This window comes from Nelumbo lutea, chromosome 4 (assembly GCF_056320005.1).
Source record: "Nelumbo lutea isolate HS-2025 chromosome 4, American lotus-T2T, whole genome shotgun sequence".
Classification (NCBI taxonomy): Eukaryota; Viridiplantae; Streptophyta; class Magnoliopsida; order Proteales; family Nelumbonaceae; genus Nelumbo; species Nelumbo lutea.
In genome coordinates this window covers 73,459,787-73,472,307 of record NC_142687.1, presented here as the reverse complement: position 1 = coordinate 73,472,307, position 12,521 = coordinate 73,459,787, and the positions used below count along the sequence as shown (strand labels likewise).

General features: G+C 40.5%; 1 non-coding gene across 1 annotated transcript; it reads left to right on the top strand.

Moving 5' to 3' along the window:
• Positions 1–11,287: 11,287 nt before the first annotated feature.
• LOC148861082 (small nucleolar RNA R71) lies at positions 11,288–11,394 on the top strand. Its single transcript, XR_016095272.1, has one exon. It is a non-coding gene; the product is annotated as a small nucleolar RNA R71 (small nucleolar RNA).
• The last annotated feature ends 1,127 nt before the right edge of the window (positions 11,395–12,521 follow it).

The window sequence follows — 12,521 nt, the reverse complement described above, 5'->3', positions numbered from 1 at the left end:
CATTAAGGAAACAACACACGATCCTATCATAAAAACATATCCAAATGTAGACTTTCTATCATCTGAATCCGGCTAGAAATCGGCATCAGTATAACCTTGGATCTGTAGTGAATTACCATCGAATAGTAGACAAAACTCTTTTGTCCTTCGAAGGTACTTAAGTATGTTTTTCCAAACAGTCACTGCCTGAGCAATGTCAGGACGAGTGCACAGCATGGCAAACATGATGCTCCCTACGACAAAGGTATAGGGAAAGTTTTTCATGCCATCAATCTCCTCATAAGTCTTGGGAGACATCTTTTTGGAGAGAGTGACTCCGTGCCTGAAAGGAACATTTCCTTTTTTGGAGTTTTCCATGCTGTATCTTTTGACTATTTTCTCAATGTAGGCAGATTGGGATAATCCTATTATCCACTTCGATCTATGTCTATAGAGTCGAAAACCCAGTATATAGGAGGCTTCTCCAAGATCTTTCATGGAGAATTGCTGTGAAAGCCATACCTTCACAGAACCAAGAAGGTTATCTTATCTCCACTATACTTCCTATAAACATAAGGTTCATCCGGATTCTGCTTGAAGTCAAACGATTTGACAGCAGAATCAAAACAGATGTTCCAAGTTCTAGAATCTTGCATAAGTCCATAAATGGATCTATTGAGTTTACATACCATGTTTTCCTAACCTACAACATTGAAGCCTTGCGGCTATTGCATATAGATATCTTCAGTAAGATTTCCATTCAGGAATGCAGTTTTGACATCCATCTGCCAAATCTCATAATCCTGGTATACTGCTACAGCTAGCAGGATCCTAATGGATTTAAGCATGGCCACAGGCGAAAAGGTTTCCTCATAATCGATGCCCTCTTTCTAAGTGTACCCTTTCGCCACCAGACGAGCTTTGAAGGTCTCAACCCTACCATCGGGGCCCTTCTTCCTCTTGTAAATCCATTTGCAACCAATTGCTTTTACCTCAGAGGGCGGATCTAATAGAGTCCAGACTCCATTGGTCTTCATTCAGTCCATCTCTGCTCTCATGGCCTTCACCCACGCTTGGGAATCTATGTCCAACATAGCTTCCGCGTAAGTCACGGGATCCTCCTCACTAGTCAAGGTTTCTGCCAAGTAACTATCCTGGTCATAACCATAACGAACTGGATAGGCAACTACTGGTCTTGGATTCCAACTTGTCTGCACTCGTTCTTTTAACGTGTGTTGGACAACCCCAAATCTTCAAGTGTCTGACACTTTGTTTTTTCCTATCCAAAGTTCATATGGAGTGTTCAGAACCGATTTGGTTGGAACTCGATTCAGCACATAAATCGTAGTCTCTAATGTGTAACCCCAAAAGGATGTGGGTAAATCTGAGTGTATGAGAAATGACCAGACCATATCCAATAAGGTCCTATTCCTCCTCTCTGAAACACCGTTCAGTTGTGATGTAGCAGGAGGAGCTAATTTTGATACTATCCCATTGTCCTTTAAGTAGTCCTTGAATTCATCAGAGAGATTCTCACCACCTTGATCAGATCGAAGGGCTTTAATTTCTCTCCCCAACTGTTTCTTGACCTTTTGTCTAAACTCTTTGAACTTTTCAAGGGATTCATACTTGTGTCTCATTAGGTACACGTAACCATATCATGAGAAATAATTTGTGAAGGTGATGAAATACACGTGTTGATTCCGTGTCCTAACACTCAGGGGACCACATACATCCGTATGTATTAGGTCAAGTGTGCCAGTACATCTTTCAGGCTTACCGTTAAATGGTCGTTTCGTCATCTTGCCTTGTAGGCAAGGCTCACAGGTGGGAAGATCTACAGTTAGAAAATCCAAAGGACAATCTTTTATCAACCTTGTGATTCGGTCAACACCGATGTGGCCATGTCGGTAATGCCACAAACACGAGGGATTAACTATATCATGGGCTCTCTTCTTGGGGATTTTACCCGACGTAGTTTCGGTTATGTTAGTTTCTAGAGAAGGATATAGAACATAGAGACCTTTCTCCAGTTCCCCGTATGCAATCAATCTATTGTTTCTTTAAATAGTAATCGTATTTCTAAAGAAGACAAAGTAACCATCTGCACACAGTTTTGAAATAGAAATCAAATTTCTTCCTAAATTTTGTACATAAAGACAATCTTTCAGTACAATTTTTCCTTATCTAAAAATTAACTGCACAGTTCCTATTGCCGTAGCTGCAACAGTTGCAGTAGTCCCCAAGTAGAGAGTGACTTCTCCTTCACTCAGCCTTCTGCTTACCTTGAACCCCGGCAGTGAGTTACCTTTCTTGGATTCCAAGACGCTGAAGCTACTAATAAATTGGTTTCTATAACACAAGTTTCAAAATTCCCTTTCTTGGATTCCAGGTAGGCAGGACAATTCCTTTTCCAGTGGCCGGTCTTCTTGCAGAAGTGACATGCATCTGATGCTTTGTCTTTCTTCTGGTTCTTACCCTTAGTGGCTTTCTTCTGAGGCTTCTTTGCCTTCCTCTTTCTCTTGCCCATCTTGTAAGCTTCAACAAGCATAGCTACAGGCTCATCCTTTCTAATCAGTTCTTTGGCTCTTTGCAACATATTGTTGAGCTCTTGCAAGCTGACATTGAGCTTGATCATGTTATAGTTCATGATGAGCGGATCAAAAAGGAAGGAGGCAAAAAATTAAGGATAGCATCTATCTGGGTCGCAAGGTCTAGCCCGGATCCAAGAGCTTCCAGTTCGTTGATGTAACCCATCATCCGAAGACAATGGTCATGGACTTGTTGGCCCTTGGATATTTGTGTGGTCATGAACTGTTTCAAGACCTTTTGTCGAGTAGAACGATTCTACTCTTCATATATCATCCTCAGGCTATCTAATATGTCCTTGGAAAGTTTGATCTAATTGAACTGCCTCTGTATTGGGTTGTCCAAGGAGGCAATGATGTAACACCAGGCAAGGGAGTTTTTCTCCTCGCATTCCTAATAATCTCTCCTTCAGGCCTCAGAAGCCCTGTCACTCGGACGCTCTGGGGAAGGATTCTTTGCCACTTTGTCCAGCTTTTCAAAAGCTAGGACCAGCATAAGGTTCCTGTACCAGTCGGCATAGTTTGGGCCCTTAAGCTTGTTGTCATCAAGAAGCTTTGCAAATGATCCATTTGCCATTTTTTGATAAAAGAGCAAACATCAGTCCACAACCTAATTTGATTCATGTTCATTTCAAAGATATGGATTTTAATCTACGATCCATTTCCATTTATTCATCTCTGAGATTTCCCTCCTTTCTCAGTGACAGAGACTACGGGTTGTCTCTGGAAATGTGGGAAATCACATACGGTGCATGGAGCCAACTGTTTCAGCTGCATAACCCCACCAACTTTCTATGAAGGATCATATCCACTCATTATATGAGTTTTTCCTTTGGCCTCTATTAGATAAGGTTCAGAGTTGTTTTCAGGTAAACCTTTCTGCCCAGTGAGTGCTTACCCATCATATTCGTGAACACCAAGGTACCGTGAGAGAGTTCCCATTTTCTGGTGAAGCCCCTCCCATATCGGTCTATGACGCCCCTATCATCTTATGAAACACAGACAAGCCCAACAGCAAATGGATAGCCCATTTTCTGGTGCCTTTCCTCATTACTAAAGGACCCATCCTCATGCTAATGACGGAAGGCCTTTAGAGTGTTCATCATATGAATCTCCCTATCACTTGCACTCATATTAGCTGGAGGGAACAATTATTATGCCCTAGTTTCATTTAGCTCAAACCAAAGTGGCTCCCACTGACTTTCATAAACTCAGATTTTGGTGGGCCTTAAATTGGCTAGGGTTCCGCACGTAACCTCTCAATGAGGTGTGGGGCCCACCACTAAGGGAGGTCTTCTAATGACCAGAAGGGACGCCATCGCAATGTTGTGCATTCAGCCATGGTGTGCGCAAGAGCCACTGTCGAATGAGCATGGGCCAAGCACTTATGGATGATGTGTGGCTCATTGTGACACTAGCAAGTGCACTAGCCCTTCAAAAATGAAGTAGTGAGTGAAGTATCGTTCCCACAAGGATTTAGGAAACAATTACCAATACTAGATTGAGCACTTCTTATCTGATCAACAAATAAATCAAAACTCTAATGAAAGCTAAGAAATCCTAAATTAAAATCTATCTAAATCATTGGCCCAATTGCCTTCAAATCAGGTTAGAAGAGTAAGCAGTAAATGTCAATCTCAGAATTCAGCAATCTATCAATTTGGATCATTCGAATAAATCATGATTGAGCCTTGGTTTGGTGAAACCCCAAGGTCATGAACAGCCTCTCTCAAGTGCATGTTCATCCTATGCATGAGTGACGGTTCTTCTATCTCTAACAAGAATCTAATCCCCATGCATGCATTTCTTCAAACACTTCTAAGGCATCAATTCAAATCTGAATTGATCACCAACTGAATTGTGCAAGTTATCTCTAACCTTGCACTCAATTCAGTTCTTGAATAGTAGATCTGAATTCCTAGAGTCTCTCTCAAGCACTCTAGGAATTCCAAGCTGTAGATTAATTCGCCCAATCTGAAAATTGCAGATCTGAATTCTCTTTCAAGCAATTCAGATCTTGCAATCTCAGATTTGAGAATTCAGATCTGAGTTTTGAAGGTTAGTTGGCCGAATTAATCTACAATCACACCCTTATTCAAGAAACTTCAAGTACAATGCATGACCATTTGAATGAATCAAAAAGAATTAGATTGCTGAACTGAAATTTTACAAGCTGAAATACATCAAGGAAGAATGGAAACAAGGAGAAAGAAGAAAGAAAATATAACAAAGAAACTGAATTCAAATCAAAAGAGAATGAAACTACAAATGATTTATTACAAAAGATCTTTGAATCACAAACCCTCAATTTGAACTCACCTTCTTCTTCTAGCTTGCTTGTCTTGAACTTCCTTCAGCCCTTCTTCTTCTTCTTCCTTGCGCCTAGCCTTCTTCTCTTCTCTTCTCTCAAGGTGGCCGAACCTCTAAGAGTGGGAGAGCCTTCCTCTCAAGCAATTGAACAACTTTCTCCCCTCCTAGAGGCCTTCTTATATAGTTTTTCAAGGGGGTTCTTGCCCCTTCTTGAAGTCTCTAGAATTGGGTGTATTACACCCCTCATGAACCTTCTAGAGTGCTCCCTCCTTCTCTTCAAGAAACATCTAGGAGTTGCCGCCTCTAGCTCCCTTTGGGCTGCTATTTGGGCTACAACCTAGCTTGCTTTTGAGCTCAAGTAGGCTACACTCTAGGCTGTTATTTGGGCTAAAAATGGACTGGGCCGAAATTTCCTTCTTGCTAGGATTCTTCCTTTGGATTTTCCAAAGAGTTTCACTTGCTCTTCTTGGGCCGAATGAAATTCTCTTGCTCTCATGGCTGGGCCGGGCTGAACTTGATAAATTTTGGGTTTTCTTTTCTTTCTTTTGCCTTCTTTTTGTTGATTTGGCTCCCCCTGAAATCTTTCTTGCAATCAAGCTAAATTAAGGCAAAAATTAATAAAACCGGCATAAAAATCCATGCTAAAGTCCTCAAAAATTATAGATAAATTGTAAGTTCATCAAATACCCCCACACTTAAGCTTTTGCTTGTCCTCAAGCAAAGACATCAGCCATAAACTTAACATTCCCCCCTTCTGTTCACACCATTTACCTGGTGAACTTTTTAAGATAGAAATGCATTGAGTAGTCGGGGAACTTTTGTAAGTGCTCAACTCTTATTCTTGTAAATTACCATTTAAGATATGTATCAGATCCAAGGAAAGGAGAATATGAATTTCATCATAGTCTATCCTTCACTCCTAATTCATATATAAATCAGCTCCTTAATTGTCAAGGTTAATAATCAAATTTCACTAAGTTTCACATCTGTAACTAAATCTCAATGAGAGTTCAACTTTAGAGTGCCCCTTTGAACCTCGGTTGTCACCACAATTACTTATTTCTAAGGGTGAGTGCATCTTATGCTCCATCTCACCCTTTTCTTCTTCTTTTTTTTTTTTTTTTTTTTTTTTTTTTTTTTTTTTTTTTTTTTTTTGGTGTGAGTGCATTTTATGCTCCATCTCACACACTTTTTTCTCCTTTTTTTTTTTTTTTTTTTTTTTTTTTTTTTTGGTGTGAGTGCATCTTATGCTCCATCTCACACTGGTCTGAGCTGCTAGTTTTACTATTCAACTCAAAATAGCGGAGTCAATTTGGGCTTTTGTCCTTCTTTGCAATTATTGAACCTCAAGAATTAGCACTTCAGATGTGCACTAGGTCTCTTGACCATTAACCATGAAATCAAGGGATTCCATACACATGAAGATAGTAATGAACTTGAGGGGTTCCAGTCTTTTTTTTTTTTTTTTTTGGTTATGTCATTGCCTGCATATGTGTGTTGGGGTGAATGAGGTGCATGGTTTCAGCCCCCATACCCTAACCTCGAGCTCACTCCCCCACACTTGAGATGAACATTGTCCTCAATGTTCCTAGTGTTAGAGAGTCACACTTGCTAGAGCAAACTGAAGAAAAGAATATGAGGAACTGAGTCCTTAAAGAATTGGAATTTTGAGAAAAAGATCTTTATTTTACTAACTAATATTCTAAAAAGATAAATGACAAAAAGATTCCTTAACTTGTTCATGAGCAAGCATAAGAGATTATTGGTTATCTAGATAAACAGTGGATGGAGGGAGTACAGTACTGCCCATTAAATATGGTTTCAGGTGCTGACCATTTACTTTAAACGTGCCCTGAACCGGGTGGGTGAGTTCTATAGCCCCATGGGGAAAAACCTGTGAAATGGTAAAGGGTCCAGACCACCTGGATCTCAGCTTACCTGGAAACAAGCGGAGACGGGAATTATATAACAATACCTGTTGGCCTACATAAAAGTCCCGTCTCAGCAAGTTCTTATCATGCCAGTTTTTTATTCTTTCTTTATAAACTTTGGCATTCTCATAGGTGGTAAGTCTGAATTCATCGAATTCATTCAATTGCAACCGCCTTTTAGCCCCTGTGGCCTGAATGTCAAAATTTAAGAATTTAAGAGCCCAATAGGCCTTGTGTTCCAATTCAACTGGTAAATGGCATGCTTTACCAAAGACCAATCTGTAGGGGGACATGCCAATGGGTGTCTTAAATGCAGTTCTGTATGCCCATAATGCATCATCTAATTTGATGGACCAATCTTTTCTGGCGGATGCTACGGTCTTTTCCAGAATTCTTTTGAGTTCCCTGTTAGCCAACTCCACTTGGCCACTGGTTTGAGGGTGATAAGGGGTAGCTAATTTATGTGTAATTCCATATTTCTGCATTAACCTCTCAAATTGGCTATTGCAGAAGTGAGTTCCCCTATCACTAATTATAGCTCACGGAGTGCCAAATCGGGAGAATAGCTTCTTTAGGAAGTGTACCACCCTTCTTGAGTCATTTGTGGGTAAAGCCATGGCTTCTACCCATTTGGATACATAGTCAACTGCAACGAGGATGTACTTATTCCCAAAAAAATTTGGGAAAGGTCCCATGAAATCTATACCCCAAACATCAAAGATTTCACAGATTAAAATATTGGAAAGGGGCATTTCATTCCGTCGGTAAATGTTTCCCGATCTTTGGCATTTGTCACATGTGGACACATACCGATGGGCATCTTTGAAAAGTGTGGGCCAATAAAAACCTGATTGAAAAACCTTGGCTGCAGTGCGACTAGCTCCAAAATGACCTCCTGCTTCTTTATCATGGCAAAATTGGAGTACCGACTCCATCTCCTCCTCGGGGACACATCTCCTTATGATCTGATCTGCACACAATTTATACAAAAAGGGTTCCTCCCACAGATAGTATTTTACATCAGAAAAGAATTTCTTTTTCTGTTGATATGAAAGGTTAGGGGGAAGGACTTGTGCAGCTAGATAATTAGCAAAATCAGCATACCAAGGATATGAGTATTTCTGTATTGAGTACAACTGCTCATCCAGAAATTCTTCTCGAATGTTGCTGGTTATCTCCTCTTTTGAGCTTACCGTGTCCAACCGGGAGAGATGGTCAGCAGCTAGGTTTGCAGCACCCTTCAGGTCTCTAATCTCAATGTCAAACTCTTGCAATAAAAGGATCCACCTGATCAGTCTTTGTTTTGAGTTTTGCTTGGTAAGCAAGTGCCTTAATGCCGAGTGATCTGTGTGGACAACAACCTTGGATAATATCAGATATGAACGAAACTTATCAAGTGCAAATATTACTGCTAACAGCTCCTTTTATGTGGTGGTGTAATTGAGTTGGGGTCCAGTCAAGGTTCTGCTAGCATAGTAAATTGGCTGAAAATGTTTGTTCATTCTTTGTCCTAAAACAGCTCCTATAGCAAAATCACTCGCATCACACATCAATTCAAATGGGAGGGTCCAATCAGGTGCTACCATGATAGGTGCATGGATCAATTTGTCTTTCAAGATGTTGAAAGCATGAAGACATTCGGTTGAAAATTCAAAAGGCACTTCTTTCTGAAGCAAGGTATATAATGGCTTGGAAATTTTTGAGAAATCTTTAATAAACCTTCTATAGAATCCGACATGTCCTAAGAAACTTCTCAAAGAACGAACAGATGTTGGGGTTGGCAATTTTTCAATTGCCTCCACCTTGGCCTTGTCAACTTCTATACCTCTTTGAGAGATCTTGTGTCCAAGCACTATGCCTTCTTGCACCATAAAATGACATTTCTCCCAATTCAACACAAGATGTGTTTCTTTACATCTAGTAAGCACCTGTTCCAGATTATTCAAACATGGATCAAACGAAGAGCCAAAAACTGAAAAATCATCCATGAAGATCTCAATAAATTTTTCAACCATATCAGAAAATATAGACATCATACATCGCTGAAAGGTTGCTGGGGCATTGCATAACCCAAAGGGCATCCTTCGGTATGCAAAGGTTCCATATGGGCAAGTAAAAGTGGTCTTTTCTTGATCTTCTGGTGCAATTGGTATCTGGTTATTCCCTGAATATCCATCCAAGAAACAATAATACTCATGCCCGGCTAGCCTCTCCAACATTTGATCCATAAATGGGAGAGGGAAATGGTCCTTCCGGGTGGCTTCATTTAATTTTCTATAGTCAATACACACACGCCATCCGGTAATGGTTCTAGTAGGGATGAGTTCATTTTTCTCATTTGGAACAACAGTCGTACCCCCTTTTTTGGGCACAACTTGCACAGGGCTTACCCAAGAACTATCAGAAATAGGATAAATGATCCCAGCATCTAACAACTTAATTATTTCAGCCTTTACTACTTCTTTCATGTTGGGGTTCAGGCGCCTTTGGGGTTGAACGGAAGGCTTGCTGTCCTCTTCCATCAAAATTCTGTGAGTGCAGATTGATGGATTAATGCCTTTGATATCTTCTACCTTCCAAGCTATAGCATTTTTGTGTTCCCGCAGCACTCTTAATAATTTTTCTCTTTGTAAGGGATTCAGCGCTGCAGAAATTATCACGGTGTGATCTGATGGTTCCTCAAGGAAAGCATACTCTAAATGAGATGGTAATTGCTTCAGTTCAAGGGTGGGGGGTTCTTGGGGTGATGGCTTACCTGATGGTCCAGGCAATTTGCCTATGTTCTCTAATTTAAGAAACCCCTTTCCCTTGAATTGAGGCTTATCGTTCAGGTATGCTATCATGAGGTTTATTTTTTCATTTTCTGCTTCTTCAAGTTCTCCCTGCTGGAGGCAGAGTTCAAGAGGATCAGTTATTCTACTTACCTGGAAGCATTCATCAATTGTCAATTCAATGGCATCAATCAAAAAACAAGAATCATCACTAGAGGGTGCTTGTTTCATAGCATCAGACATTTTAAAAATTATCTCCTCATCTTGTATCCTAAGGCTGAGTTGTCCTTGTTGGACATCAATCATTGCTTTCCCGGTAGCCAGGAAAGGTCTCCCTAGGATAAGTGGGACCTCCACATCTTCTTGCATGTCTAACACAATGAAATCAACTGGAAAAATGAATTTGTCAACTTTAACTAACACATCTTCTATGATCCCCCTATGATGTCTAATGGATCTATCAGCTAATTGTAATGCCACTCTAGTGGGTTGGGGTTCATTCAACCCCAATTTCTTGAAGATAGAATATGGCATTAAATTGATGCTAGCTCCCAGGTCACATAAAGCTTTTTCAATTTTTAAACTGCCATTGGTACAAGGAATAGTGAAACTCCCTAGATCTTTGAGTTTCTGAGGCAGCTTGTTCAGAAGGATAGCAGAACATTCCTCATTTAATGCAACTGTAGCCACATCTCCCAGTTTCCTTTTGTTTGCCAATAATTCCTTCAAAAACCTTGCATAGTGTGGCATCTGGGCTAAAGCATCAGCAAAAGGAATATTAATATGTAAACTTTTAAAAATTTCAAGAAACTTACCAAATTCCTTCTCCAATTTTTGTTGCTTCAGCCTGTTAGGGAATGGAACTTGCGGTTGTTGGTGCATCCCTTGTTGTGCTTCTAGTTGTTCCGTCTTCTGTTGTCTGGTTCCAAGGCTTGTTTCTGCCTTGGGTTCAGCCCAATTCTTCTTTTCTACCTCAGGCAACTCTTTTCCACTTCTTAAGGTAATAGCTTGCACCTGCTCTCATGGATTCACTTCAGTGTTGCTTGGAAGAGTTCCCGGCAGTCTGGAAGAGATTAATTGTGCCAATTGCCCCACTTGGTTTTCCAGGTTTTTGATTGAGGCTTCCTGGTTCTGGAACCTAGTTTCTGCACCTGCTATAAATTTTGTCATCAGTTCCTCCAAATTGGATTTTGGTTCAGGCTGATGATAAGTCTGGTGGAACGGCTTGGAAATATGCTGATTTGGCCAGGACTGGTTTGAATGTCCCCTCCATCCTGGATGAAAAGTATGGTGACTCTGGTAACCCTGCTGTCTTGACGAATTGCTGACATAGTCAACTTGTTCAGTAGATGGTCTGAACTGATTGCCAACTTGGCAGTCTGTACTGATGTGGCCTCCCCCACACAATTCACAATTAAGAGGCTGCACATGCATGGCAGCTATCTGCATTTCATCTACTTTTTTACTGAGTGCTCCTATTTGTGCAGATAGTGCTGTATAAGTGTCAACATTATGCAAGCCTTGCTGCTTCCTAGTTTGAGTTCTTTCCGAATGCCATTGATAGTTGTTGGCTGCCATTTCCTCAATGAGTGCATGGGCAACCTCAGGAGTTTTATTATTTATGGATCCTCCGGCTGCAGCATCTAATATGGTCTTATTTGAGTCAGTAAGACCATTATAGAAAGTCTGCACTTGCAGCCAAATGGGGAGGCCATGGTGAGGAACTCTCCTTAACAGCTCCTTGTATCGTTCCCATGACTCATATAAAGATTCCCCCTCTTGCTAGAAAAAAGTAGTGATGTCATTCTTCATTTTAGCAGTTTTAGAAGGGGGAAAATATTTAGAGAGAAAACGGCTGGTCATTTCATCCCATGTAGCTATTGATCCTACCGGTAATGAATTCAGCCATGCTTTGGCTTTATCCTTTAAAGAAAATGGGAATAACCTCAACCTAATGGCATCATCACTTACCCTATTGTGTTTGAAGGTGTCACAAATTTCTAAAAAGTTAGAAATGTGGGCATTGGGATCTTCATGGGCCAATCCACAGAATTGCACCATGTTTTGAATCATTTGTTTGATGGCAGGTTTGATCTCAAAGTTGTTAGCAGCAATATTGGGCCTGATAATGCTGGAGGCAGCTCCAATGAGAGTGGGTTTGGCATAGTCCATCATAGTCCTCTTCTCAGCCATTTCTTGAGCCTCTTGAGCTTCTTGAGCTTCTTGCTGGACTTGTTTGGCTGCTCTTAGTCGGACACAGAGAGTTCTTTCAATCTCTGGGTCATAGAGGATTTCCTCCAGCTCGACTCTGCTTGTCAGAAACTACGAAAGTCAAGGCAATAAACAAGCCAATATTCACAAAATAACTAACCTTATTGCAAATGAAAATGTAAAGTGAAGTATTGGAATATACAAAACTGAACTGTATTTTATATCATTTGGATTATGGCCGGTTTAATTTCGAAGTTATTGGCAGCAATAGTTGGCCTGATAATGCTGGAGACAGTCCTGGTGAGGGTGGGCTTGGCATAATCCATCATAGTTCTTTGTTCAGCCATTTCTTGTGCTTCTTGTCTGACTTGCTTAGCAGCTCTCAAACGGACACGGAGAGTCCGTTCAATCTCCGGGTCGTAAAGGATCTCTTCCAGTTTAGGTCTGCTTGTCATAAACTGTTAAAGTCAAAGCAATAAAAATGCCAATATTCACAAAAGAAAATAAATAACTAATCCTATCACACTGAAAATGTAAAGTGAATTATTGGAATACAAAACCTACATCCTATCATGAATAAATGAAGCCGATTATACTAAAAGCAGATTTAAACCAATCATCTTATTCAAGGTTCCTTTATCTACATCCATCGATTGCAACATCTGAATTCAGACCCAATTTAGATCTGAGTTCAGATCTACAAGTCTTTGGTATTGTTAGTCTAGAGAAAT